Here is a 26231-nt window from a genome sequence, read left to right on the forward strand (position 1 = left end):
GGCAATACCTACAAGAAGCACAAAAATGAAGATATAGTATGAATGATCACAGGCCCTTCAGCAGATTTCATCCGCATTGTTTTAACTACAGAAAAAATCAAATGGGTTCTGTTCCATTTCAAACTGCTATGTATTGGGGCAGCATGGTAGTGTAGTGGTTAGCACAACGCTTTAAAGTACCAGCAACCTGGGTTCAATTCTCACTGCTGCTTGCAAGGAATTTGTACATTCTCCCTGTGACTGTGTGGGTTTCCTTCGGGTTCTACGTTTTCCTCCCACAAACCAAAGACGTACCAGTTGGTAGGTTAATTGCTCATTGTAAATTATCCTGTGATTAGACTGGGATTAAAATCAGGGGGTTGCTGGGTGGTGTGGATCAAAGGACCGGAAGTGCCTATTCTGCATTGTATCTCAATAAAAATATATTGCCATGATTGAATGGCAGATTAAATTCAATGGGCTGAATGGCCTAATTATGCTTCTGTGTCCTATGCCTTACAGAAAGATTCTTCCCTATGCTCTATATGATTACTCTTGCTCATTTGGAGAAGACAATAATTTGCAGACTGTTTAAGATATGCTCTTTGTTTCAGTTGGTAGTTAGCAATAATTAACATGAGTCCACTATTTGGATCACATACATTACTGCCTATCTCTTGTTACCTTCAGAAGCTGCCAATGTATCCTCTTCTGCTAACAGTCCATGTAATGATAGTGCTCCTATAAAGCTGTAAGATAGGGAATTGCTGTGCTTAACCCTGCAATGATCTGCTACGTATATTTTCAACTCAGAAAAGTCTGTAAATTGGAAAATTATCAAAAGCTGATGGCACTCCCAAATACTTTGTCCCATTGAATCACATATTTCGCCAGTCTTGGGAAGCACATTTATTTATACCCTTACTTTTTAGAGGGATAGGCATCTGTATATTTTATTTGCATTAACTCATCAACTCTTAAATAATATAGCCTAATTATACATGGCTGCAGTCTTCAGTGCATGAGAAAGAAAGGCAATTTCTTTTTAATTTATAAGGACTTACTCCAGTCTCAGTTGGAAACTTGGGTGGAGAAAGAACAGGTGGAGTTTAATCTGGATGCGTGTGAGGTCAAATGCAAGAGGAATGCGTATGTACAGTAAAGGACAGGATCCTAAAAGCATTGATGAACAAAGGGATCTTGGGTGGCAAGTCCATAGCTCACAGAAAATGACAACACAACCGGTAAAGAAGGCATGCACCATGCTTGCCTTCACTGGTCAGGGCGTTGAGCACAAACATTTAGAGGTCATGTTGCCGCTCTATAAAACTTTGGTTAGGCCACATTTGAAGTATTGTCTGCAGTTCTGGTCACCACTATGGGAGAGATGTGGAGACTTTGGAGAGGGTGTAAAAGGTGTTCACTGGAATATTGCCTGGACAGCAGTGCATGACCTACAAGCAGAGGCTGGACAAACTCATATTGCTTTTTCTGAAGCATTAAAAAACTGAGAGGAGACCTGATTGAAACGTATGAAATCATGAGAGGCATCATATAAAATCATGGGGCACATGGTTATCTTTTTCCCAGAGTAAGTAAATATCAAAACTATCTGGGATAAGTTCAAAGTAAAGGGAGGAAGATTTAAAGGAGATTTTTGAGGCAAGTTTATTCCTTTTACACAGAGAGTGGTAGGTGCTTGGAACACATTGCCTGGGGAAGTGGTAGAAGCAGATATGATAGCAATGTTTAAGAGACATCCAGACTGACACATGAACAGGCTGGGAACAGAGGGATACCGACTGTATGCAGGCAGATAGAAATAGTTCAGATTCAGGGCGTGGTCATGGCAGACATGGTGAGCTGAAGGGTCTTTCTCTGCGCTGTACCTTTCGATCTTGAACTACTCCATGTACTTAACATGTAGTCGTAATGAAGGCTTTAACAGGGTACAAATGAATTCTAATTGAAATAATGGTCTTTAGATTTGTCTAAGCAACCATTAAGATGCCACCAAAGGATGCCATTCCAAAGCTTTAACTGGTATAAGGAGGCAGAGAGCCATCAGTAACATTACCGAGGCAGCTGAGAAAGCATCAAGATGACTCTGGATGAAGAGAGGAAGTCCTTGGGAAATCCGAACACAAGCCATGGCTTGATCAACCATGTCTGGGGTGCTTGGGTGAGTGTGTCTAACACTGAAACACCTGATGACCCCAGTTACATCATGAGATGCATTTTCAAAATAATTCTTCTCACTACAGATATTGAGTGATCTTTCTGAGTTCTGCCACATTTTTCCTGGTTGTTTTGCTGATGTCTGCCAAGGAACCTGGTGAGAACATCAGTGATACCTTTGCAATATTTTCTGCGTTAAGTGGAAAAAAATTTGATTGCACAAAGATTTGGCATTTCCATCAAAGCTAATGTCATAAGCACCAAAGGAATGATTCTCAAACATGAACCGTAGTGAATACGTTGATGCCACATACTCAAGATTGCCTCAGCTAAGCTTTATATCCTCAGCTCTGTATGACTAATGTTCAGTGGCGCTGAAAGGAAATACTTCAAGGAAAATTAACAGAAAGTGATTTCAATTATCCAGAACTTTCAACAAGCAGAATGCTCATTCAAACTTGAAAAGAGGAAAGTGCAAAGGAAAGTGAAATAAACCATATCTGTCTCTCTTATATGTAAATCATTCTAATGTCTTAAGATGCATCTGTGAATCTAAGATTGGAATATTAAGGTCCCATGGGATTTTTCAATGAATCATAGTAGAAGTAATCTTTGGATCAAGGAATTGCAGGAGTTGAAGATCAGTATCTGCAGGCTTGGATTTGTATCACTAGAGAAATTAACATGTAAACCATAATAAAAAGAAAATAAATTCTGCAGAAATCCAGAACAACACACATTCACACACAATGATGGAGAATCTCAGCAGGTTAGGCAGCATCTATGGTGAAGAATCATTTCAGCCCAAAACATCAACTGTTTATTCTTCTCTATATAATGCTTATGCAAATTAAATTACAGAGAAAATAACAATTATTATATTCACACATAAAATTCTTATCAGTAGAAAGTATTTTTGGAGCTAATTTCTTATTCACAATTAGTCTTAAAGACAAAGTCAAGAAACCTGCTTAACTGTCAAAAGCCCACACGTAAAATAGAAGATAAAGGTGATGTAAGGACAATCCTGATTAACTAGATTTACATGTTAAAAATGAAATGAAGGGGAAAAAAAAGGCTTGTCCAAGACTGAATGATTCAATGCATCAAAACACCTCTTCATTCATGAATAATAATTTGATATCTCGCTTGTCAGGATGTGGGGGAATATGGTGATAATCGGTACTCTTCCCTAATCTTAAAGCTCGATTGGAACATTTGAATTTCGCTCAGGAAGAATGAACCTGTAATATTAAACCCACCTGTTTCGGTTGTTCCGTGGGGGCGTCAAATAAGCAGTATAAATAGGTGTAAGTGAAACAGCAGTCAATATCGCATCTATCAGCAAACGGTCCATTACTGGCTTCGAAATGGGTAAGTCATTCTTAAATACAGAAAAGTAGTTGATGAATGATTGAGCATGTGGCAGCTTCTAGTGTTGAACACTGCAAGATTCGAAATAGTAAATTTGTATTATAACAGAAGTTTTCCAATGGTCTATGATATTTACTTTTTTTTCCCCTGACAGCTTTTTTTAGGTACATAATCTTCTTCCAAGTTGTATTTGTGTTTGCGGATAAGAATACCACCGACAAACTTAAACGATGTAACGTGACATCAATGAAACAGAACCAAGAAACAATTTTTAGTGGATCCGTAAGTTATTTCATTCTAAATAGGGTTATGTTTAATTGGAATTATTAGTCACGTGCACGATATATTATGCGTAAATAATAAATCTTGCGTGGGCCGTGGCGAAAAAGGAATGACCTTTCTATGGAGCTGCTCTCTACATGCTGGAAAAAAAGCCACAAAATGCTGCAGCCAATGGGTCAGGCAGCAACTACGGAAAGACAAACACCAACGCTTCAGATCAATAAGTGTTGCCTGGTCCATTATATGCTGCCAGCATTTTTCTGCTTTTTTTCCACCGAGTTAAAATATCTGCGGTATTTTTTTTTTAAAAAAACACGATACTTCCATCGCTAGATTCCAGATCGGGTTAACGGTTCCCTAGTTTGATTGGGAGCTACTGCATGGCTTTCTGCGAGTACATCTGAATCGCTGTGTCCTGTAATACAATCTATCCAGAACTGGTTTCATTAAACAGATGAATGCAAATGTAGTCTAACTTATGAATAACTGGAAAAAGAATTGTAATTAACTGATTATTCTTTCTCTTTAAAGGTTCAGAATTTCAATAGAGAAGCACCTAATCAGGTAAATTTGCAGAATATTAAAATAATGCCTCTCATTTATCAGCATATTCTAAGAAAAGTGATTTTGTAAAATACAGTTAAAAGTTTGTTTTAAAAAAAGTAATAATTACTTGCATAGCTGTTTAAAACTTTGTCAGGGTGGACTTCAGAGAGAAGGCAGGGAAATGGAAAAGTACAAGTGATTCCAGAACATAAGAATACATGGAATAGATGAATTAAAGGCATCTATGTTTGGGCAGGATAAGTGGGTATGGAAAACCTATTCAGCTGGAGTTGCAGGCTCTCAAAGTTTGCAGAAGGTCATAAGGCTCAAGAAGTTGGAGAGAGAGAATTTTTAAATAAAGGTGGCATTAATTGTTAGCCAACTGAAAGGTGACGGGTGAATAAAACCTGGTGCAAATATAATACATGTAAAGCAAAGGATATTGAGCAGTTGAAAATGCATAGACAACCAGGTAAACATTGGATTAATTCAGCATACAGGAAACAAAATAGGGAGTTGACTTCTTGATGATAGAGGACATAACAATTGACCATAGAGAGGGTATTCCTGGGGCAATATCCAGTGAAGCAATATGAATAGGACATAGAAACAAGAAGGGGATGGTCATTCTGCTAGGATTGTACTATAGGGACTCCAATAGATAGCAGGAATTAGAGGAACAGATATGCAGAGAGACTGCAGCTAGTAATTACAATAGGGCAGATTTAGTGGGGGATTTTAATTTCCCTAATAGTGACTGGGTCATTTATGGTGTAAAAGGTTTGGAGTAAGTGACATTTGAGCAGTGTGGAAGAAAGTTCCCTTTATCAGTATCTGGATGGACCTACTGGAGAGAGTGCAACACTAAACCTCTTCCTGGGGAATGAGGTAGGACAAGTGTCTGAGGTGAAATATGGTCCAGTGACCATACTTCTATTAGTTTTAAAATAGAGAAGGATATGGTTGGTTCACAGATTAGGATCCTGAACTGGGGAAGAACAAATTTTAGAGCCATTAGGCAGGATCTTGCAGAGGTTGATTAATTGAGATTATTTACAGTGAAAGGAGCATCTACCAAGTGGGAGATATTAAAAGTATGACGCCTGGAGTTCAGAGTCTACATGTTCCTGTTAGGGTGGAGGGCAAGGCAGGCAGGTAGGTTTAAGGAATTCCAATTGATAAGAGATATTAAGGCACTGATTAAGAAAAAAAGAGAGTGAAGCATATACTATGCATCCGTAAATGAGAATAAGTGAATCACTTGATGGCTACAAGAAGTATGAGTCCACTTAAGAGAAGTTAGGAGGGCAAAAAAAGTTGAAGCAAAATCCCAAGAGATTCTACAGATATATTAAGAGTAAAAGGGTGGTTTGGGACAGAATAGGTTCACTAAAAGCCCAATGTTTTCACTGAAGAAAGTTATGAAAGCTAAGGAAATGAGTGGTATTATCTTGCACCCCATACAAATTAGCAAGAAGGAGGTATTAGGGTTCTTAAAATACATTAAGGAGGATAAGTCAACAGGGTCTGACCTAGTGCATTATCAGACCTTGTGGAAAACTAGAGAAGAAATTGCAGAGGCCCTTTGGAGAGATTTTTACTTCACTTCTGTCCACAGATGAGGCTCCATTGTTTAGATAAGGCGTAAACCAAGCCAGGAGATTATGGGCTGACCTGTCATCACTGTTGGGCGAGTTGCTGGAGGAGATTCTAAGGAACAGGATCCATGTTTGGAGAGATAAAATATGATTCAGGACAGTCGGTGTGTGGGAAGTCAGATCGTTTAAGGAGAAAGCCAACAGTTTAGATAAGGGTAGGACACTGGATGTTGTCTGAATGGACTTTACTAAGGCCATTGACAAGGTCTCTCATGGCAGGCTTGTCTGGAAGGTTAGATTACCTGGGAGATAGCTGATAGGGTTCCTAATTAGCTCAGTGTTAGGAAGCAGAAAGTGACGGTTGAAGGTTGTTCCTCAGAATGGAGGACTGTGTCTAGTGGTGTGCCACAGAGGTCAGTGCAGGGAACCTTTGTAATTTATATAAGCAATTTGAATGTGAATCTACAAACACAATGTAGAAAGTCATGACATGTCACAGGGGGATCTTGGTCAAGTAGGTATGTGAGATGAGTACAGGCAAATGGCTTTCAGCACAGATAAATGTGAGGTTTGCATTTGGGGAGATCAAACAAGGGTTGGTTTTATACAATGAATGCTGGGGCCCTAGTACTATAGAACAAGGGACTTAGGAATGCACATCTAGCTCCCTCTGAAAGTGGCATCATAGATAGATGGGGTGATGAAGAAAGCATTTGGCATGTTGGATTTCCTCCGTTCAGGCTTTGAGTAGAGGAATTAGGAAATTATGCTGCAGTTATCTAAGACATTGGTGAGACTCTCATCTTAGAGTACTGTATACAGTTTTGATCAGCCTGTTATAGTAAATGTGTTCTTAAATTAGAAAGAATGCAGAAGAGGTCTACCAGGGCATTTTCTGGGTTTGGGGACCTTAGATGTAAGGAGAATAGGACTGTATTCCCCAGAATATAGGGGATTGTTGGGGGGAGGGGGGGGGCAGGGTGTGCAGTTTGACCTGGTAGAGGTATATAAGATTATGAAAGGCTTAGGCAGGGTGAAAACATATAGCATTTTCCCCCAGAGAGGGTTGTTAAAAATAAAAGGGCACAAGTTTAAGATCAGAGACAAACTATTTTAAAAATGACATCATGGACAGATTCTTCATGAAAAAGTTGGTGTGCATTTGAAATGAACTACCAGAAACAGTGGCTGAAGTAGGCACATTAGCAACTTTTAAAAGGCACCCAGTTAAGCTGCACCGTGTCCAGCTCCTTAAGTTTCTTTGCCAATGAGTAACTCGCAAATGGGTAGACCTGCAGTACTTTAAGTTCTTATTGTACATTGGGGTCTTGCAATCGTAAAAAATACATTTTATAAAGACATCAACACCTTTGGGTGGCCACATAGACGCTGCTGTGTCCAACCATGCTGCCACCTTACCGGAAGCTCTTTGTAAGACAATCACTTCATCTAAAATTACACCTCATAAATCTTCAAACCACTTGTAATGCAAGTATACACCTTTTTAAATATGACTAGAACTGTATGTAGATTCTGGGTGTGATCTTGCCAACTTTCAACACATCTGTAGCTAGGCATCCCTACATAAGTACTCCATTTGTTTTGCAAATGGACTAATATTCTATTTGCCTCCTAATACTTACCATATACTGCCTAATAACTTTCTGTATTTCACATGCCAGGACACCCAGATTCTGCAGTTCCCATTCATTTAAATGGTATTCTGCATTTTATTCAATTAAAATTGGATAAGCTCACATTTCTCTACAGTACACTCCAACTGTCAAATTGTTGCTTTCTCACATTCCTCATATCCTTTTACATATTCTTTGTATCAACTTCATGACACACTTACCCAGCAAATTTGTATCATCAGCAGTTTTTGTTATAACACACCCAGTTCCTTCATCCAAATTGTAAATTGCTAAGCCTCTAAACTCATTCTCTTTAGGTTCTTGCTAATTACAGTTTGACAACCAGAAGATGACTTAGTTTTCTGGCAGTACTCTCTCCATATTAATAATTAACTGCAAATACTATGAACTTCAATCTTTTCCATTAACCTTTTGTTGATCTTTTCCATCTTACTGAATACCTTTAGAAATCTAAATATACGACACTTGTTTCCCTTTATCTACTCTGTTCATTGTACCCAAAGACCTCAACTCTCCAGATAAAGGGTCTTGACCTGAAACATTAAACGTTCATTTCTCTCTACAGATACTGAGTTCCCCCAGCAGTTTGTTTTTGCTCCAGGTTTCAGCATCTGCAGGATCTTATATCTGCTTGTTAACTGATTACCTAATATGTGCTATGTAATTGTTATAATCTACTGTTATATTAAAGTTTGCATGTTTTTTTTCATTTTATGAACAAAACAGCAGGTAAACAAATTAACTAGATACATAATCCAGTCAATCTTGTTTCAGAAACCACTTAAGAGCATTGTACAGCTCACCTGCAGGTACAAGTCTTTAGATGTTGAACTCATTTCAAAAGCACTAAAATCCATCAAGAATGCTTGTGGCGAAGACATTTGTGTGGTAATTTTTATCTGTCATCTTTCTCTCTTTTAAAGTAGTAATATTCAGCTAAAGTTTTCATTTCAGTTCTTGTTGAATAAGCTTCAATATTTATTTGTATCTGTTATGTATTTGACTCCACATTCAGATAGATGAATATTTGAACCCAGGTGCAGCCTGAACTCAAGCAGTGGATACCAGACCTCTACCAACCTCTGGGTGCATAACTTTTTCTCCTCTTCCTCACATTTTCTTTTCAAGTTAAATCATTGTTCCCTGTTTTTATTTTAAATGCATCTGCTAAGGGAGAAAGGCCCTTCTCAAACACTCTATCTATCTAGGCCCCTTATAATTCAGTACAGCTCAATTCTATATAACACAGTAGCACAGCAGTTAGCATAATGATTTACAATGCCAGCTGTAAGACTGGGGATTGATTCTTGCCGCTGTCTGTAAAGAGACCATGAATTCTGTCCGCAATGGCTTAGGATTCCTCCAGGTGCTCTGGTTTCCTCACACATTCTAAAGATTTATGGCTGGGGCTAGTGAGATGTGGGCATGCTACGTTGGCTATGGAAACGTGGTGACACTTGCTGTCTGCTCAGCACAATCCTCACTGATTTGATGCAAATGACTGTATGTTGTACACATGAGATATATTTAAAAAAGGTGCTAATTTCAATCTTTAATCCTCACTATTCCAAAGCTGATAACCCAAGCTTATCCACTAGCAACACAAAATGTTCTGTATGGACTCTCCAGTGCATTATACCTGTAGCAATGGGACTGAAACACAACAGGGGCTTCAAGCTGCAGCTAACAAGTATTCTCCGTACTTCTGGCTCAACATCCCTATTCTGTGCCTTGGAAACTACAGTAAAGCATCCATGTGCCTTTATAACCAAGTTATTGATCTGAACAGTTACCCTTAAAGAATTGAGCACACTACAAGGTCCTCATTTCTTTACAATCCTGGATATTTATTGTACATTCCCTTTCTTTGTTGCACAACTCCAAATACATTACCACATAGTTTTTGGGATTAAATTCACTTTCCATTTTTCTGTTCAACTGACCAAACCAAGTACATCTTCCTATGATCCAAAGTTTAAATGGTTTATCACCTTTAAAAATGAATGGAACGCTGGGTCTAAATGAAATATATTCCAGACTATTAAAAGCAATATGGTAGAAGTTGTGGACTCTTACCATATTTTTTCAGTCCTCTCTGGATTTGGTATTGGAGATCTGCCAACATTGCTTCAAAGGAAAGGATGGGACAACCTGAGTAATCATGGCCAGCTCTAGATTTGACTGTCCTGCATGGGAATATTCACCCAAAGCCCTTTGATTCTGCCATGGCTTTGAAAATGACTTGCCTTAATGTGGCTATTTCCCGTCCATCTTTTGTTTAATGCTTCATAGCATTTGTCTTACTTCAGTGTGTAGTCTTTACTTCTTACCATTTATAGCCATGGCTTTGCTGAATCTATCTGAATTGACACTATTTTCACATAGCGTTATAGAAGAGGCATAGAATGCTACAGTATAGAAACATGCTCTTTGGATCATCTAGTCCATGCTGAACTATTATGCTATCTAGTCTCATCTGCCTGTACCACAACCATCCCATCTATGTACCCATCCAATCTCTCTGAAATGTTGAAATCGAACCCACATCCACCACTTCCTCTGGTAGCTCGTTTCACACTCTCACCACCCCCTGAGTGAAGAAGCTTCCCCCCCCTATGATCCCCTTAAATATTTCATCCTTCACCCTTAACCCATGACCTCTAGTTCTAGTCTTACCCAACCTCAGTGGAAGGAGCCTGCTTACATTTACCCTGTACCCTTCATAATGTTATCAAATCCCCCCTCATTCTTTTATGCTCTATGGAATAAAGTCCTAACCTATTTAACTTTTCTCTAACTTGGGTGCTCAAGTTCTGGTAACATCCTTGTAAATTTTCTCTGCATTCTTTCGATCTTGTATCTTTCCATAGATATTAATATTAATGCTTTTACGTAGATATTCTCTACTCTTATTGTGTTTGTAACATGCTGGCCAAAATGTACTACTTTGAGTAGAAAATCCCACCATACTGACAGTTGTCAGAAATTTGCTAACAAACTTGCTCTTCCATTTCCCTCAAGCTGTGTGGAGAAATAAAGTTTGTCTCCAGATTACAACAGAGTTCTGTTTATGTGAACTGTTCAGAACCAGAACAGTTCACAGGTCAGAAAGGTGGCAACAAATGATATGCCCAGGTGGCAGAAGATTTTTGCAGCCTCCTGCCAGCCTCTCAGATTCTGGCTTGTATATATGGGTTCATAACCTAGGGAGAACTAATATAGAAGATACCCAACAGTGTAATAGCCATTTGATTTTTAACTGGGCCCATACTCTTCAATTAATAATAATTCCAACATGTTTTGCCTCCTTACAGCTGTTACTGTTTCTTAAACCAAAAATGTTACAAACCAGACTCCAACCCTTTCCCATCCCCAACCAAGCTCCCTATTATGCTTATTTATATATTATCTTAAGCAAAGTATCCCCGTTGCATCTTGTAGCTACCGGGTATTTCATTTTTAATGGTCTTAATTTGTCAAATATATTGAAGTTATTCTTTGTTTTAAGCATGGACTTTATCTGTTTATCAAACTTATCCAACTACAGCATGATGTAAGTTTTGTCATGAAATATAATTGCTGAATAATTTAATTGATGTAATTGTACTGAACGTTATTCTCAATTGGTACACTAAAATGTATCTATTAATACTTTGGGTTTTTTTTTAAGGGCACAGAAGAATCGAGTCATCGTACGAAAAAAGTCATTAAGAGGGTAACGACGTCCCTATTCAACAACTGGTTTTTTTTAGGATCAAAGAATTCAGAAAGAATCTCCAGTGATTCATGACGTTTTTAAAATTTGTATCTTCGTGTTGGTGTAGAACTTAATTTAAAGCAGGAATGCCAGGAAATTATTTGATGTTTTAAATGCCATTACTTAGAGCAGTGGGATTTCACTTACTTCAGAGTGAAAAGGCTGAACCAATTGCTATTGCATCCTGCTGTAAAATTATCAACATAATCAATTTTGCCCATTTAAAGCTTCTGTGATGGCTACTACTTCCTAAATTATCACATGGTACAAATGTAATATACTGTTAGAAACTTAAAGTGAAAAAAGATAAAGCTGGAAAGACTCAGCAGGTTGAAATGCACATCCACACTCAGAATGAAATTTAAGTCAATGATCTTTTATTCACATCCAAGAGAGAATCCATCCACAGCTAAAATGTCACCTGCTGAGTAGCACCAGCATCTTTTGGTTTTATGCAGAATAGTACTGTGGGAGTTAATGTTAACAAACTGCTCCTTGGTTTGCCAGATTTTCTGAAGATAACATTTTCATTTGCTTGTTTAGTCTTAAATCCAAGTTATAAACAATTTTGACATTAAAACAGGAAATGGGATCACAGGGCAGTTTAGCATCTGGGGAAAGGGAAGATAATTAACATTTCAGGTAAAGGACCACTCATCAGGACTGGGAAAGCAAGAAAACAAGTTTGTTGAAAATTGCAGATGGTGGGAGAAGAGACAGATAAGATAAAGGGAATCCCTCTGATTGAGGCCGGGTTTGTGCAGGTGATCACAATGTTCATGAAACAATTTGGTTAATAGATTAGTGGGGAAAATGAGAGAGAGTTAAAACAAAGGCACATGTTGAAGCTGTTGAAAGAAGAGACATATATGTTGGCTCAAATTAACTTGTTTTCTCTTTTGCACTGTTCTGATGAAGGAGTTCATTAACATTAACTCTATCACTATTTACACCAGTTTCCTGACTTGCTAAGTGTTTCCAGTATTTTCTGGTTTTATTTTGGATATTATTTGCTGATTTGCATTTCCTGTGGCTTTCTTTGATTCTTGAGAAGCGATTTCTTTTAGCATTTGAAGTCTAATTCTTACGAGCCAACCTGGCAACTCTGCTCAAGGATATTGGTGCTTAACTGATCTGACCCGAAAGCGTAACACTTCCAGCAACATGAAAAGTAGCAGTACTTCCTATTGTGTACTGTGCACTAAGAAAGCCCCAAAAGACTCTGAAAGTTTTGATAACCGGGATAACAACAGGTCTGAGAACGTGAACATTTTCATAGATGCTAAACTTCTCGATATTCTTGTTTTTCTGTTTATTCCCTCTATCTGTTGTGAAGGATCCTACCCATCATCAACAGAACAATTAGTGAGATTAAACACCCTAGAAACATTTAAGAAAATGTAAAATAAACACAAATATAATGTAAAATATTTAACAGAATTAGCTAAAAATTGTAAGTCGTCCTTTGTGGGTGTTCTTCTCTATTGAAATAATGAATTTGTGTGTACAAATGATAGATGGCATGTAAATGATGGCATTTCTAGCATTTTACAGGCAGGTGTTTTGCAGATACTGCTTAAATGCCATCTATCATATCATGATCAGTTCTAGATACCATTCCTTAGGAAGTATACATAGTCTAGGAGCAAGTGCAGTGTAGATTTCTAAGAATTTTTCTAGAGTCCAAAGAGGAGAAGTAAAATATGTGGAGCAGCATTTCCTGGAATTTTATGATGATTTAATTAATGTTTTCAAGACATTAAAGATAATTAATATATGGATAATATTTCTGCCTGCTGGGGATGTCCAGGAATTGGAGTATCGTGCAATTAAAAAATTGGAGACAGACCTTTTGGGAATTAAGTTATGAAATATTTCTACAAGTAGAGGGCAGTAGACGATTGGAAACTCTTCCTCAAATGGCTCAATAACTTAAAAGCTGAAATGGATTAATTTTATTCCTAAAGTATTCTAAGATGTGCAGCATAATATCATTGACTTGCAAAACAGGGATGATGGGCTAAATGAGGTAATCTAGTCCTTAAATGACCAACATGGATTGTTATTCTGCAAAAAATCCTGAGTATACAAATCAGTTTTAATAGTTCCTCATTAAAACTAATTTTTGTACTCAGAGTTTTATTATGAGCTTTTCAATCAAATTAAATTTTGATATCAGATTGGAATCTTTACCTCAAAACAATAAATCTGTTAAACAATTTGTTGATAATAGCATTCTCCACTCTTTCATAATCCAATATTATGAAATTAGCATGAGGAAAACAACAGGACTGTGCACTAAATTAAAAGAAAGCTTCCATGAAGTTGTAGTGGGTAATGAACATCTACTTTCCAGGTGTACCTGCTGCTATCAAGTATCAGTGCATAATAATCCTGGCCATTCTGCAGCTGCAATATCATGAAGTTATTGAACAGCCAATGACATTAGGAAGCCATAAAGCAATACTTAAATTAACATTTTACAAATAATATAGTGCCTTTCAGTCTCCATTTCAAAGCATACAGTAAATATCAAAAACTATTTAAAAAGTGTTTTTAAAAACCCCCAATTTATTTAAAAGTCTCTTATACATTGAAACTTTCACAGGAAATAATGTGATCAGTGATATTTTTGGGCCTGATAAGTTGTTAAAAAATCATGATTTTGTATGACGGCTAAATGTTACCTACAGCTCACTGCAACTAAATATAAAGATTTTGACATTTTTAGCAGAACTAATTTGCAAAAAAAGCTCATTAACTTCAATTCAAGTGGATGCAATGTTATTTTTTTCAGGGAAAACTATGAAGGTAAAGTAGATTGCTCACAGCTAGTTTGGGATATTCACATTAAGTTTACGCTACATTTGCAAAAAATTCCAATTACTGCAGTTTTATGTGTTAATTATGGTGTATACCAGTAATTCTGCCAATAGTACAGTATAAAGGATGTAAGATTTTCATTGAGTCAACATTTCATTCCACTGTTTTCTAATCTGACTGCTATAAATTACCAAACTGTTTTCATTTTTATTTATATTATGATGCAGTTTCAAAATGAATTACACCAGAGCAACGTAGCTACACTGTAGTTTTATATCTTGTGATCTTTCTCTCTAACACAACCTAAAAACTGATTGCTGCTTGCTATTAGGCTGCTGGTAGAATACATCTAAACCTTGTATACATGCAAAGTTCAGGCAAATTGAGCCAAAGAAACTGCATATTTCAAAATTTTAAATATCTATTTTTGATATAGTTATTTATAGGAAATAGATATTGTATTGTTTTAAAAATATTTTGTATGTAAGTCATAACTTTAAAAGTTTTATTTCATCCTTAAGTAAACATTTGTCAAATTGTAATAACTGGTAATTTTACTTAAGGAATTGGTTAAATAACTTAAATGAAATGGAGATTGTCAGTGGTTTTCTATTTTGCAACTAATGTTGAAGAACTACATCATAGTGATTTTCCTAAATGTTTAATATTATACATATTTTAATGACTGGTATTATATTCTATGGAAGATATTTTACAAGATATATTGATAATAAAATGTATAATTTACATACTACAGTTTAAAATCTGAAATTTTGTGAGCTAAGCTTTTATGTTTTATATTAAAATATGCAGTTATTTTAAAGAAATCATTTATTTTTGTCTCAAAAACACAGCACGATCTATAAGGAGTGCTAATACACATTTAAATAGACTTATTCAGCTGAGTAAAACAATAGGGAGTTTTTTTTAATGTTACTAACTCACAAAGTTGTTAATTTATTTAATGCTGATAATTTATACGTACAATCTGCTAGATGCTATCTTCAGTATTCTCTGTATAATCCAGATTGGATGTAAACATTTGATATTTATGACCATAGAGTCACAAAAATATTTATGTGTATTTATTAATAAAAATACATTAAATACAGAATGAAACCGTGATTTTTTTTTTCTGTATCAAACTACTCTTTGCCTCCAGGTCCATCTTCATTAATTTTTCAGTCTAACATATCATCATAATGAAATGGAACTCTGCCTAACTGGCCTATTGGACCAAATGTCCTATATGTATTCCAAATAGTTGGAAACATAAACAACATAATTGATATTGGTATAGGTTTATTATTGTGACATGTACCAAGACACAGTGAAAAGATTGCCTTGCATACTGTTCATATGGATCAAATCATTTCACATCACATTGTGCTAAAATAAGGTAAAACAATAACGATGCAGAATAAAGTGCAATACTACCAAAAAAGTGCAGATTAAGTGCAAGATTATAATGAGGTATATTATGGGGCCAGGAGTCCATTTTATTGTACAAGAGGTCCAGTCATGAGTCTGATAACAGTGGGATAGAAGCTTCCCCTCAGCCAGGTGGTACATGCTTTCAGGCCTTAGTATCTTCTGCCCATGGGAGAGGGTAGAAGAGAATACGTCCAGGTGAGTGAGGTCTTTGATGATGCTGGCTACTTTGCTGAGGCAGTGGGAAGTTTAGTCAGAGTCAACAGAGGGGAGGTTGGGTTCTGCGATATGCTGAGCTGTGTCCACAACTCTTGCAGTTTCTTGAGGTCATATACAGAGCAGTTGTCAAACCAAGCTGTTTGCATCCAGAGAGAATGCTTTCTGTGGTGTATTGATAAGATTCATTCTGTAGTAAATAACTCGAGCACACCAACTGGTGGCAGTGAAATCCTTCTTTAATTATCTACCAAGCAACCTGCTTACTTACAATTCCTTCTTATACTGTTTCAGTAACAATCCTGTGCTAAGTCACACTGAAAGCAGATGGTGGCAAACAACGACAATAAACAACTCTAACTGTACAAGGCTCGCTTTATTCAAGCAGTTGACTGGATACATCACAGCCTAGTATGGAAACACCAATGCCTTGAATGGAAAATCCTACAAAAATATAGTAGATATGACCTAGTCTATCACAGGTAAAGTCCTCCCCACCATTGAGAGTGTCAATATGGAAAGCAGCATCCATTATCAGGGACCCCGAGATCATGCTCTCTTCTCACTGCTGCTATCAGAAAGAAGGTACAGGAGCCTCAGAACTCACACCACCAGGTTCGGGGAGTTATTACCATCAGGCACCTGAAGCAAAGGGGATAACCTCACTCAACTTCACATGGCCCATCACTGAACTATTCCCACAACTATGGCCTTGATATCTATTGCTTATTTATTTATTATTATTGTAACACCCTGGGAAAGGTTTCACTGCTAACATAATGGTCTTTCTTGTAGAAGCAGTGTTTGGGCTATATTTAGAGATAACGGGTGCTTTGGAATGTGAGCTGGATCCTTTGTTCAGTGGGAAATTAAGAGGGAAGACAGTGGAGAGAACCAGTTGTAGAATGCGACCTGGTGGTGGACCATGATTCAATGGAGAAGGTGCCACAGTCAAATGAGGATCGGCGAATACGACTTTTGGAAGAGCTGAGCTCCAGCTTGTGCACATTTGACTATTTAATCATTATGGGCCCTTTTCATTTTTTTCCTTTCTTTACTAACCCTTTGGTTAAGATTCATAAATATAATTCCTCTAATCATATGCAGTGTGCTGTCTGCTATTTCTTGGTACTGAGCTGTAACAGGGTAGTAAATTACACAGCATCCACACAAACTGTGGTTGGGGAGGCGGGGAGAACTGTCTCAATCTCGCGGGTTTGGCGGGACTGGAGTGTGTATTCCCTAAACTCACGCAGCCAAGGAAACCAGCAGGGATTTCATTACTATTTCCTTTTCTCCTTTTTTTTGTACTTGCACAGTTTGTTGTCCTTTGCACACTGGTTGTCCGCCCTGTAAGTGCGGTCTTTCATTGGTTCTATTATGGTTATTGGATTTATTGAGTATGCTCTCAAGAAAATGTATCTCTGGATTGTATATGGTGACATATATGTACTTTGATAATAAAATTACTTTGAACTTCAGTTATAGGTACTTAATAGATTTAATGGTGCCCTTGGAAGGACGTGCAGTTAATTATTAACCCTTTTGCAACCATGTTGTTCATATTCTTCCACACTCCCTCCTTTTGTCTTCTTGCTCAGTTTCCGTTGAAAGTTTAGTTAGAAGGGACATAGAGATCACTAATGATTCAGAGAGCCTTTGCTGTCTCATAGTCTCAAGTAAGGCACAGCCTAGACATAGTCTTAACTGGAGTAGGTCATCACAATTATAGGTAATATAATGAGGACATATTTATCAGTTGCTTAACAATGCCTCCCAGCCATTGACCTTTCATAGGCAATTCCCATATTTTCAGGATAAACTAATTCATGACTATAGATTGTCACAATACTGTCTGTAAAATTCTTTTAAAAAAACATGGTTTGCCATATTTAATATGTAGATGTAAAATCAGTATATGCTGTAAATAGTCAGGAAAAATTTGTAAAGTGAGACAGACTGATAACCTTTCTCCCGCCACAGACTCACCAGAGGAACTGAATGAATACACGCCGTTATCACAGACTTTATAAAAACAGTCGTAAACAAATGTCTCTCCCCCCCCCCCCACCCCCCACCTACAGAATCATTTAGAATCTTCTCTGACCAGAAGCCCTGCAACCTGCTGACGGGTACATAAGTGGCAATCAGGTCTGGCAACCAGTTTAAATACAAGAGGTCAAGATGCAATCTCCGGAAAGCCATCTCACATGCGAAGCGGCAATTCTGGAAAAAACTAGAATGACTGAAGGATGTTCGACACCTGTGGCAGGACTTGAATGCTACCACCTCCTACAAACTGAGACCAAGTGACTTAGGTGACAACGAGGCTTCACTCCTGGATGAGTTCAATGCATTTTATGCTCATTTTGACTGTCAAAATATGGAGGCACCTTCACAAGCTCCCACAGCCTCCAATGACTCTGTGATTTCAGTTTCTGAGGCTGATGTGAGAGCATCCTTCAAGAGGGTGAACCCATGGAGAGGATCTGGCCCAGACAGAGTTCCTGGCCAAATACTAAAGTCCTGTGCTGATCAACTGGCTGGAGTGTTCATGGATATCATTTGCCTCTCAGTTCAACAGTCTAGGTACCCACTTGCTTCAAGCAAGCTTCAATTGTACCAGTGTCCAAGAAGTACATGGAGAACTGCCTAAATGACTATCATCCAGTAGCACTTACATCCAGTGTGATAAAGTTCTTTGAGGGGTTGGTGATGAAACATATCAACTCCCACCTGAGAAACAACTTGGATCTGTTACAACTTGCCTACCATTAAAACAGGTCAACAGATCTTCACTCAACCCTGGAATATCTGGATAATGAAGATGCATACATCAGGATGTTCTTTATTGTTTACAGCTCAGCATTCAATACTATCATCCCCTCAGAACTAAGCTTCAAGTCCTAGGCCTCAGTATTTCCTTGTGCGATTGGATCCTCGATTTCCTCACTTGTCAGATTTCCTCCAGTCAGATTGGACTGGGAACAATACCTCCTCCACAAACTCCATCAGCAAAGGCTGTGTGCTTAGCCCCCTGCTCTACTCACTTTATGCTTATGACTGGGAAGCTTAAACATAGCTCCAATGCTGTATTTAAGTTTGCTGACAACACCAGTGTCATTAGCTGAATCAAAGGCAATGACATATCAGCATATAGGAAGGAGACTAAAAATCTGGCTGAGCGGTGTCACAACAACAATCTCTCACTCAATGTCTGCAAGACCAAGGAGATGATTGACCTCAGGAGGAGGAAACCATGAGCCAGCGGTCATCAGGGGATCAGAGGTGGAGAGGGCAGCAACATTCAACAGAGTTATCATTTCAGAAGATCTGTCCTGGGTCCAGTACGTAAGTGCTATTATGAAGAAAGCACAGCAGTGCCTCTACTTTCTTATGTCATCTCTAGCATGTCATCTGTAGCTTTTACAAACTTCTATAGCTGTGTAGTAAACAGTACTGGTTGCATCACAGCCTGGCATGGAAACACTGATACCTACAAAAAGTAATGGATACAGCCCAGACCATCACGAGTAAAGTCCTCCCAACTACTGAGCACACCTACATAGAGCGCTACAGGAAAGCAGCATCCATCATCAAAGAGCCCCACCATGCAGGATCCAGGCCAGGCTCTCTTATCGCTGTCAGCCGGAAGAAGGTACAGGAGCTTCAGGAGCCACACTACCAGGTCCAACAACTGTTATTACCCCTCAACCAGCTCTTGAACCAGAGGGGAGGGGGGTAACTTCACTCATCTTCAGTGAACTGTCCACACAACCATGGACTCATTTTCAAGGCCGCTTCATCTTATGTTTTCGATATTCATTGTTAACTTAATATTATTGTTGTTGTAATTTTTGTTTCTCAGCTCAAACTAGTAAAACCTGAGATACAGGCATAGCCAAGCACAATCAATTCTCAATAGCTAGGAATTTTCAGACTATTCCAGTGGTGTTTAGTATTATAGCTTTCTGGAGACTTAAATAAATATTGCTATGTCACTTAATTGTTTAATGATTTTGGGAGATTTTGGGATGATACCAGTTGTAGACATTATTATTGGGATATTACTCATGAATGCCTTGTTCATGTTCCAAAGTCTTTCAATTTCCTCTTTTAATTCAGCATATTTCTGGTGTTTTTCACTTATTGATTTCAGTATGTTGTGTGAGCTCGGAATGGCTCTATCTATTAAGTCAGTTCTTACTTGTTCATCCTGTAATATTACTGTATATGCAGATGGTTATGATGGATTGTCCTGTCTGTACTAATGGATCAAGGTATGGTGTCTTTTATGAGCTTGTATTTTAAAGCAGAGTTTTAGTGAATAATGTTTGCCACTTGATTGTGTCTGTGTAAGTAATCAGATCGAATTAAACTCCTGCAGGGTCCTGTAACGTGTTTGGATTGTTTCTGGTTTCTCTTGGCATTTTCCGCATTTATCATCTTAAATTTCTTGCTCTTTTATTATGAATTTTTGATCATTTTTTGTGCTAAGCACCTGGTCCTATATTGCCATAATGAGCCCCTCTGTTTCTGGGAGGAGGTCTCCAACTCAGATCCAGGCATTTGACACTTCTTTGTTGACACCTATTCTGCTCAGATCATAGGGTCACCTTCCATGCAGGGCCATGTCCTTCCTTCTGTAGTGATAATGTCTTCCTTTTCTGGGTTGTGCTCTCATTTAAGTTTAGTGGTGTGTACTTCTTATCAGAATTTCATATGCTCTCATGGAGTGCTGAATCCTGTTTTCCTTGATGAAAAGATATCCTTTGAGGTTTTATCTGACTGTTGTGTAAATTTTTTTATATCTGCTCTTCCTCTTTCTCTCCCAGCTAGTGTTAAAGTGTATATAGTGTTTTCTAAAATTTATCATTTCTGTTTTTCTTATCATCATTATTATTATTTCATCTTTTTCTTTTTGTATTTGTACAGTTTGCTGTTTTTTTCACACATTAGTGGTTTGTCCGTCCTGTAGGGTGTGGTCTTTCATTGATTCTGTTGTGTTTCTAGTACTTACTGTGATTCACTGCAAGAAAATAAATTTCAGGGTTATATATGGTGGTATATATGTACTTTCATGATAAATTTACTTGTAACTTGAGATGCTGAATATTTCCAGCAATATTTTTGTTCTTATTTTTACTTCCAGCATTTACAACATTTTGATTTTATAATTATATGTTTGATGGGGCTTTAGTATCCAAGTCTACTGCCCTCGCAGAGTGTATATTCAATACACAGCAGTGAGTTAGACACCTCAAAAATCACCCAAGATGCAAGCTGGTGAAAACATATTGCTGCTTCAAGGGCGAATAAATTAAAGGTAGAGATAGATGGCTTTCCACCATGTGCTTCAAGTTACCTAAAAAAGACCCAAAATCTTGTAAATGCTGTAAGTCTATTATAAAAGGCAGACTTCACCCACTATGACTCAATCCAGGTACAGTATAGTCATTGGGTAAAAGGTGCATTGTGCCGACCATTACGACATTCACATACCTTATGTGCACAGATGGTGTCTCTGTCAAGCAATAGGAGATTCTCAACAGAAGAGTCAAGTGGGGGGAATCAGCTCCAGAAATTAGGATTTCATCCCTGAAAGGCAAAAGAAAGGGAATTATAGGCCAGTTAGTCTGACCTCAGTGGTTGGGAAGATGTTGGACTCAATTGTTAAGGATGTGCTTTTGGGGTACTGGGAGACAAATGATAAAATAGGCATTAGTCAGCATGGTTTCTACAAGGGAAAATCTTTCCTGACAAATTTGTTGGAACTTTTTGAAGAAATAACAAGCAGGATAGACAAAGGAGAATCAATTAATGTTGAGTACTTAGATTATCAAAAGGCCTTTGACAAGATGCCACACATGAGGCTGCTTAACAAGCTACAAGCCCATGGTATTATGGGGAAGATTCCAGCATGGATAAAGCAGTGGCTGATTGGCAAGAAGCAGAGAATGGGAATAAATGGAGCCTTTTCTGTTGGCTTCCGGTGACTAGTGGTGTTCCATGGGGTCTGTATTGGGACTGATACTTTTCATGTTATATGCCAATGATTTGGATGATGGAATTGATGGCTTTGTTGCAAAGGTTGCGGATGATATGAAGACAGATGGAGGGGCAGGTAGTTTTGTGGAAGTAGAGAGGTTACAGAAGGACATAGACAGATTAGGAGAATGGACAAAGAAGTGGCAGGTGGAATGCAGTGTCAGGAACTGTATCATCCTGCACTTTGTTAGAAGAAATGAAGAAGTTTTCTAAATGGAGAGAAAATACAAAAACCTGAGAAATCTGAGGTGGAAAGGGACTTGGGAGTGCTTGTGCAGGATTCCCTAAAGGTTAATTTGCAGTTTGAGTCAGTAGTGAAGAAGACAAGAGGATGGAATATAAAAGCAAGGATGTAATGTTGAGACTTTATAAACCACTGGTGAGGCCTCTCTTGCAGTATTGTGAGCAGTTTGGGGCACCTTAGAAAGGATGTGCTGAAACTGGAGGGGGTTCAAAGGAGGTTCACTTAAATTATTCCAGGATTAAATGGCTTGTCATGAAGAGTGTTTGATGGCTCTGGGCCTGTATTCACTGGAATTCAGAGGAATGAGGGGTGACTTCATTGAAACCTCTTGAATGGTGAAAGACCTTGATAGAGTGGATGTGAAGAGGCTGTTTCCTATGGTGGGAGTGCCTCAGTCTCAGAGCAGAGGACACAGCCTCAGAATAGAGGGGTGTCCTTTTAGAATTGAGATGAGGAGGAATTTCTTTAACCAGAGAGTAGTGAATCTGTGGAATCCATTGCCAGAGGCTTCATGTATACTTAAGGCAGAGGTTGATAGATTCTTGATTGGTCAGGGCATGAAGGGATTCGGGAAGAGGCAGGAGATTGGAGCTGAGAGGGAAAATGGATCTGCCATGATTAAATGGTGGAGCAGACTCAATGGGCCAAATGGCCTAATTCTGCTCCTATATCTTGTGTTCTTATGGAATATGGTCACATTCAATGAGGGTTTGGAAAGGTAAGCAAACCTCTCCTCCTGTTAACACCATGACAAATTCACTGGCTCTTTTTCTGGCAATTTCTAATGTTCTGGAACATGCCTTTAGAGTGTATGGAGAAACAGAACATTGAATACTGAATGTGCCAAAGAATGCTGACTTCGACACATGGCTCTGATAATCCAAGATCAATGAGACAATGGGGCCCTCTTTTGTTTGGGTCCAACCATGGATATTGCATTCTAGCTGTTTACGTGATAAGCAAGCCAGAGCAGTACGATATGGAGAGCAAGCTGCTGCCCATGCAGTAGGCTCCCCCTCTCTATGTGGCTGATGATTCCAAAGGAGCGGCAGAGGCTAACACAGCTTAGCATCAGTGGCATCGCAAGTGTTGCTAGTCAGCATTGAACTCAATGTAGGACTGCCTTACGGACTCCAGCTCCGTACTTTTCCTCGGGGCTTAGTCATAAAACCTTCCTCATAACTGAAGTTTGAGATCAGAGTTTTCCTTATCCTATATGAGCTGCCAACAATGGCTAATGTGCCCAGAGTGACTGGTTTTATGTCAGCTGATGCTTCATATACTTTTACCTCTGCTGAGGCAGCCTCAGCTTCACGCTTTTCTTTGAGCACACTTAATGTAGCCTTACACACGTTCTCTCCATGTCTGTATGAGCTCTCTCCATGTCTATGTGAGCGTCCTCCATTGACTACATAAGCTCGCTCCATTGTCTAAATGAGATTTCTCCATTGTCTACATCATATATGTCAAACTCAAGGCCCGCGGGCCAAATCCGGCCCGCGGTGGAATTATCTTTGGCCCGCGAGATAATATCTAATTACTATTAAAGCTGGCCCCAGTAATCGAAGCACCTATGGCGTATGATATGGCTAATGCTGAGTTTATTCAGATACCAGGTTTTCAGGGTTTTTAGTGTTTATTCGGCAGTCTTGCTCGGCAGTCTTCTTCATAAGAAACGGAATTTGTAAAGTGAAACACTTTGTAGTTATAGCAGAGACTGAGACACATGAGAGCAGGCTGAAAAAACGGAGGCAACGAAAGCTGCGTTCGCATGCGTCCGACTGATCCGGCCCGCATGAAGCTGCATTTTGCTCAATCCGGCCCGTGACCTAAAATGAGTTTGACACCTCTGGTCTACATGGACTTTCTCCATGTCCATATGATTTTTCTCTATGTCTGTATCAGCTTTCTCCATTGTCTACATGAGCTTTCTCCATGTCAATGCGAGCTTTCTCTATTTGCATCTCAACCTTGCATTTAGCTTAAGTTGCTGTCATTCTTGCTGCTTCAGTTCTGGCAGGAGTTCGTGGTGCAGCTATGCTAATTGTGGACTCATTTATCCGTCTCAAAGACACTATAGATGCACCACATTCAGACCTCACTTCCAGATTTGGCGATTGACATTGCTCGGATCGGAAGCTGACATTATGGTCTATGGCATTCAGACGTATCACCAGTCCGTGGGCAATCCCCTTGAAAATGAGTTATCTTTTCACAGTACTGCCCTCACTGTGCGTTTTTACAAAGCTAAGCAGGGAATCGAACACCTTTTGAAAAATCACCTGAGGCAGAAGCTTCCTTCAGGGGTTTTAAAGAGATCTTACTTGTGAAAAGAAATTGCTGCTTCAAGGGCAAGTAAACGAGGATGGAGATAAATGTCTTTCCAGCGTGTGTTTTAATACGAAATCTAAATTAATCCACACAAGAAATTACATAAAAAACAGCTTACAAACAGAAAGTGGTGTTCATACAAAATGAACTGCATCTCTAGAGGCCAAAACACTAAGTTACAGTACATTAAAAATTATGTAACCTAGTTCTTTTTGTAGCTAAAATGACTCATGGATAATGGTCCATGTTTTCAACAATAATGCTGTGCATATCTGTGAGTCTGCTAATCAGGCTAGTGTTTCCCTCGAATTGGAGGAGTAACAAGATAAACAAGCATTGTGAAACCACCTGCTGTTCATTTAGGAAAGTGCAAAATAATGTCATCTTAACTGGTTAGCTGATATTTGTTGTCAATATCAGCACCTGGAGGCAAAATAAGCACCACACAGACAGATTTTGAAGCATGATCTCCTGCCCCAAGGAAGTCTAAAAACATGAACACAATGCTGATTGTTAATCCATGTGTTAAATTTCATTTTCCTGGGGAGGTGGGATAGGTCAAACAAGTTCAAATACCTTTAAAAGACAGTCCTAATTTGTGGCCATCTCCCTTTGTATTCCCCTTACAATTCCTTTGCGATCTTATCTGAAAATGTCTGCTGGGAAAACTAGCTGGCCAAGATTCAATTTTATCTCCAGGTTAGTTAAAATTAAAATATTAATGATTCTCAAGGGTTCATTAAAATATGCATATAATAATTTAAATATATAATAATAATATATTTCCTCCTGTGACCGTGTGGGGTTTTCTCGGGTGCTCCGGTTTCCTTCCACATTCCAAAGCCATAACAGAGTTAGGGTTATTAAGCTGAGGGCATATCATGATGATGTTGGAAGCATAACCACACCTGCAGGCTGCCCCCAGCACAACGTTCACTGATTTGATGCAAACGATGCATTTCAATGCATGTTTTGAAGTACATTTGACATAGAAAACTGATCTCTAATATTTAGTCTTTAAGGGGCTGGAGTGGTTCAAACATATATTTGGATGCGAATAAAATATCACTCCAACAAAAATATTAAAATACATCCACTAACCACAGCTGAATAGCTTGGAGCCACAATCCAGTTATATCCAAAAAAGCACAAAGGAGATAGATGGAAGAATTTTACTCTGAGCATTTGGTATTGTTAACATGTAGACTGTAACTTTTTCTATTGGCTTGGCATTGGTGGTCGAGCACAGTTTGCCAATACTGCAGATCAGAACCCCCAATGGACTGTTTGTCCCACTCCCATCAGGGAAGAGACTAGGCAGCATCCATGCCAGGACCACTAGACACAAAAACAGTTACAGCACTTCTCCCAAGCTGTCAGGCTGATCAAAACCTCCACCCATTAACCCACTACATCCCATATTACGTATATACAGTACAATTAGTATATGTACATGAGCTAACCTTATGTGTATACATCCACACTCCACAGTTACATACATATTGTGTTTTATAGGATCATTTCATTCCCATATACACTCGTGTACTGAAGAATAACAATGAACAATCTTGAATCCAAGGGGTTCCACTCTAATAATGAAAGTAGCAATTCAAACCTGTGTATATAAACTACCTCGAGAAAAGTGTGTACAACTTTATGGTATTGATGAAGAACCATTCATGGGCAACATGGTGTCTATAAAGAGTTTGTATGTTCTCAATGTGACCCCTTGAGTATCCTTCCACCTTCTAAAGATATACATGTTAGCA

General features: G+C 38.5%; 1 long non-coding RNA gene across 1 annotated transcript in view; it reads right to left on the reverse strand.

Moving 5' to 3' along the window:
- LOC140739752 (uncharacterized) overlaps positions 1 to 26231 on the reverse strand; it is a 108708-nt gene that overhangs the window by 78081 nt on the left and 4396 nt on the right. The window contains exon 2 of the long non-coding RNA XR_012101737.1: positions 21342 to 21437. This is a non-coding gene — a long non-coding RNA (uncharacterized lncRNA). The remainder of the gene's footprint in view (positions 1 to 21341; positions 21438 to 26231) is intronic.

This window comes from Hemitrygon akajei, chromosome 2 (assembly GCF_048418815.1).
Source record: "Hemitrygon akajei chromosome 2, sHemAka1.3, whole genome shotgun sequence".
NCBI classification, from domain to species: Eukaryota; Metazoa; Chordata; class Chondrichthyes; order Myliobatiformes; family Dasyatidae; genus Hemitrygon; species Hemitrygon akajei.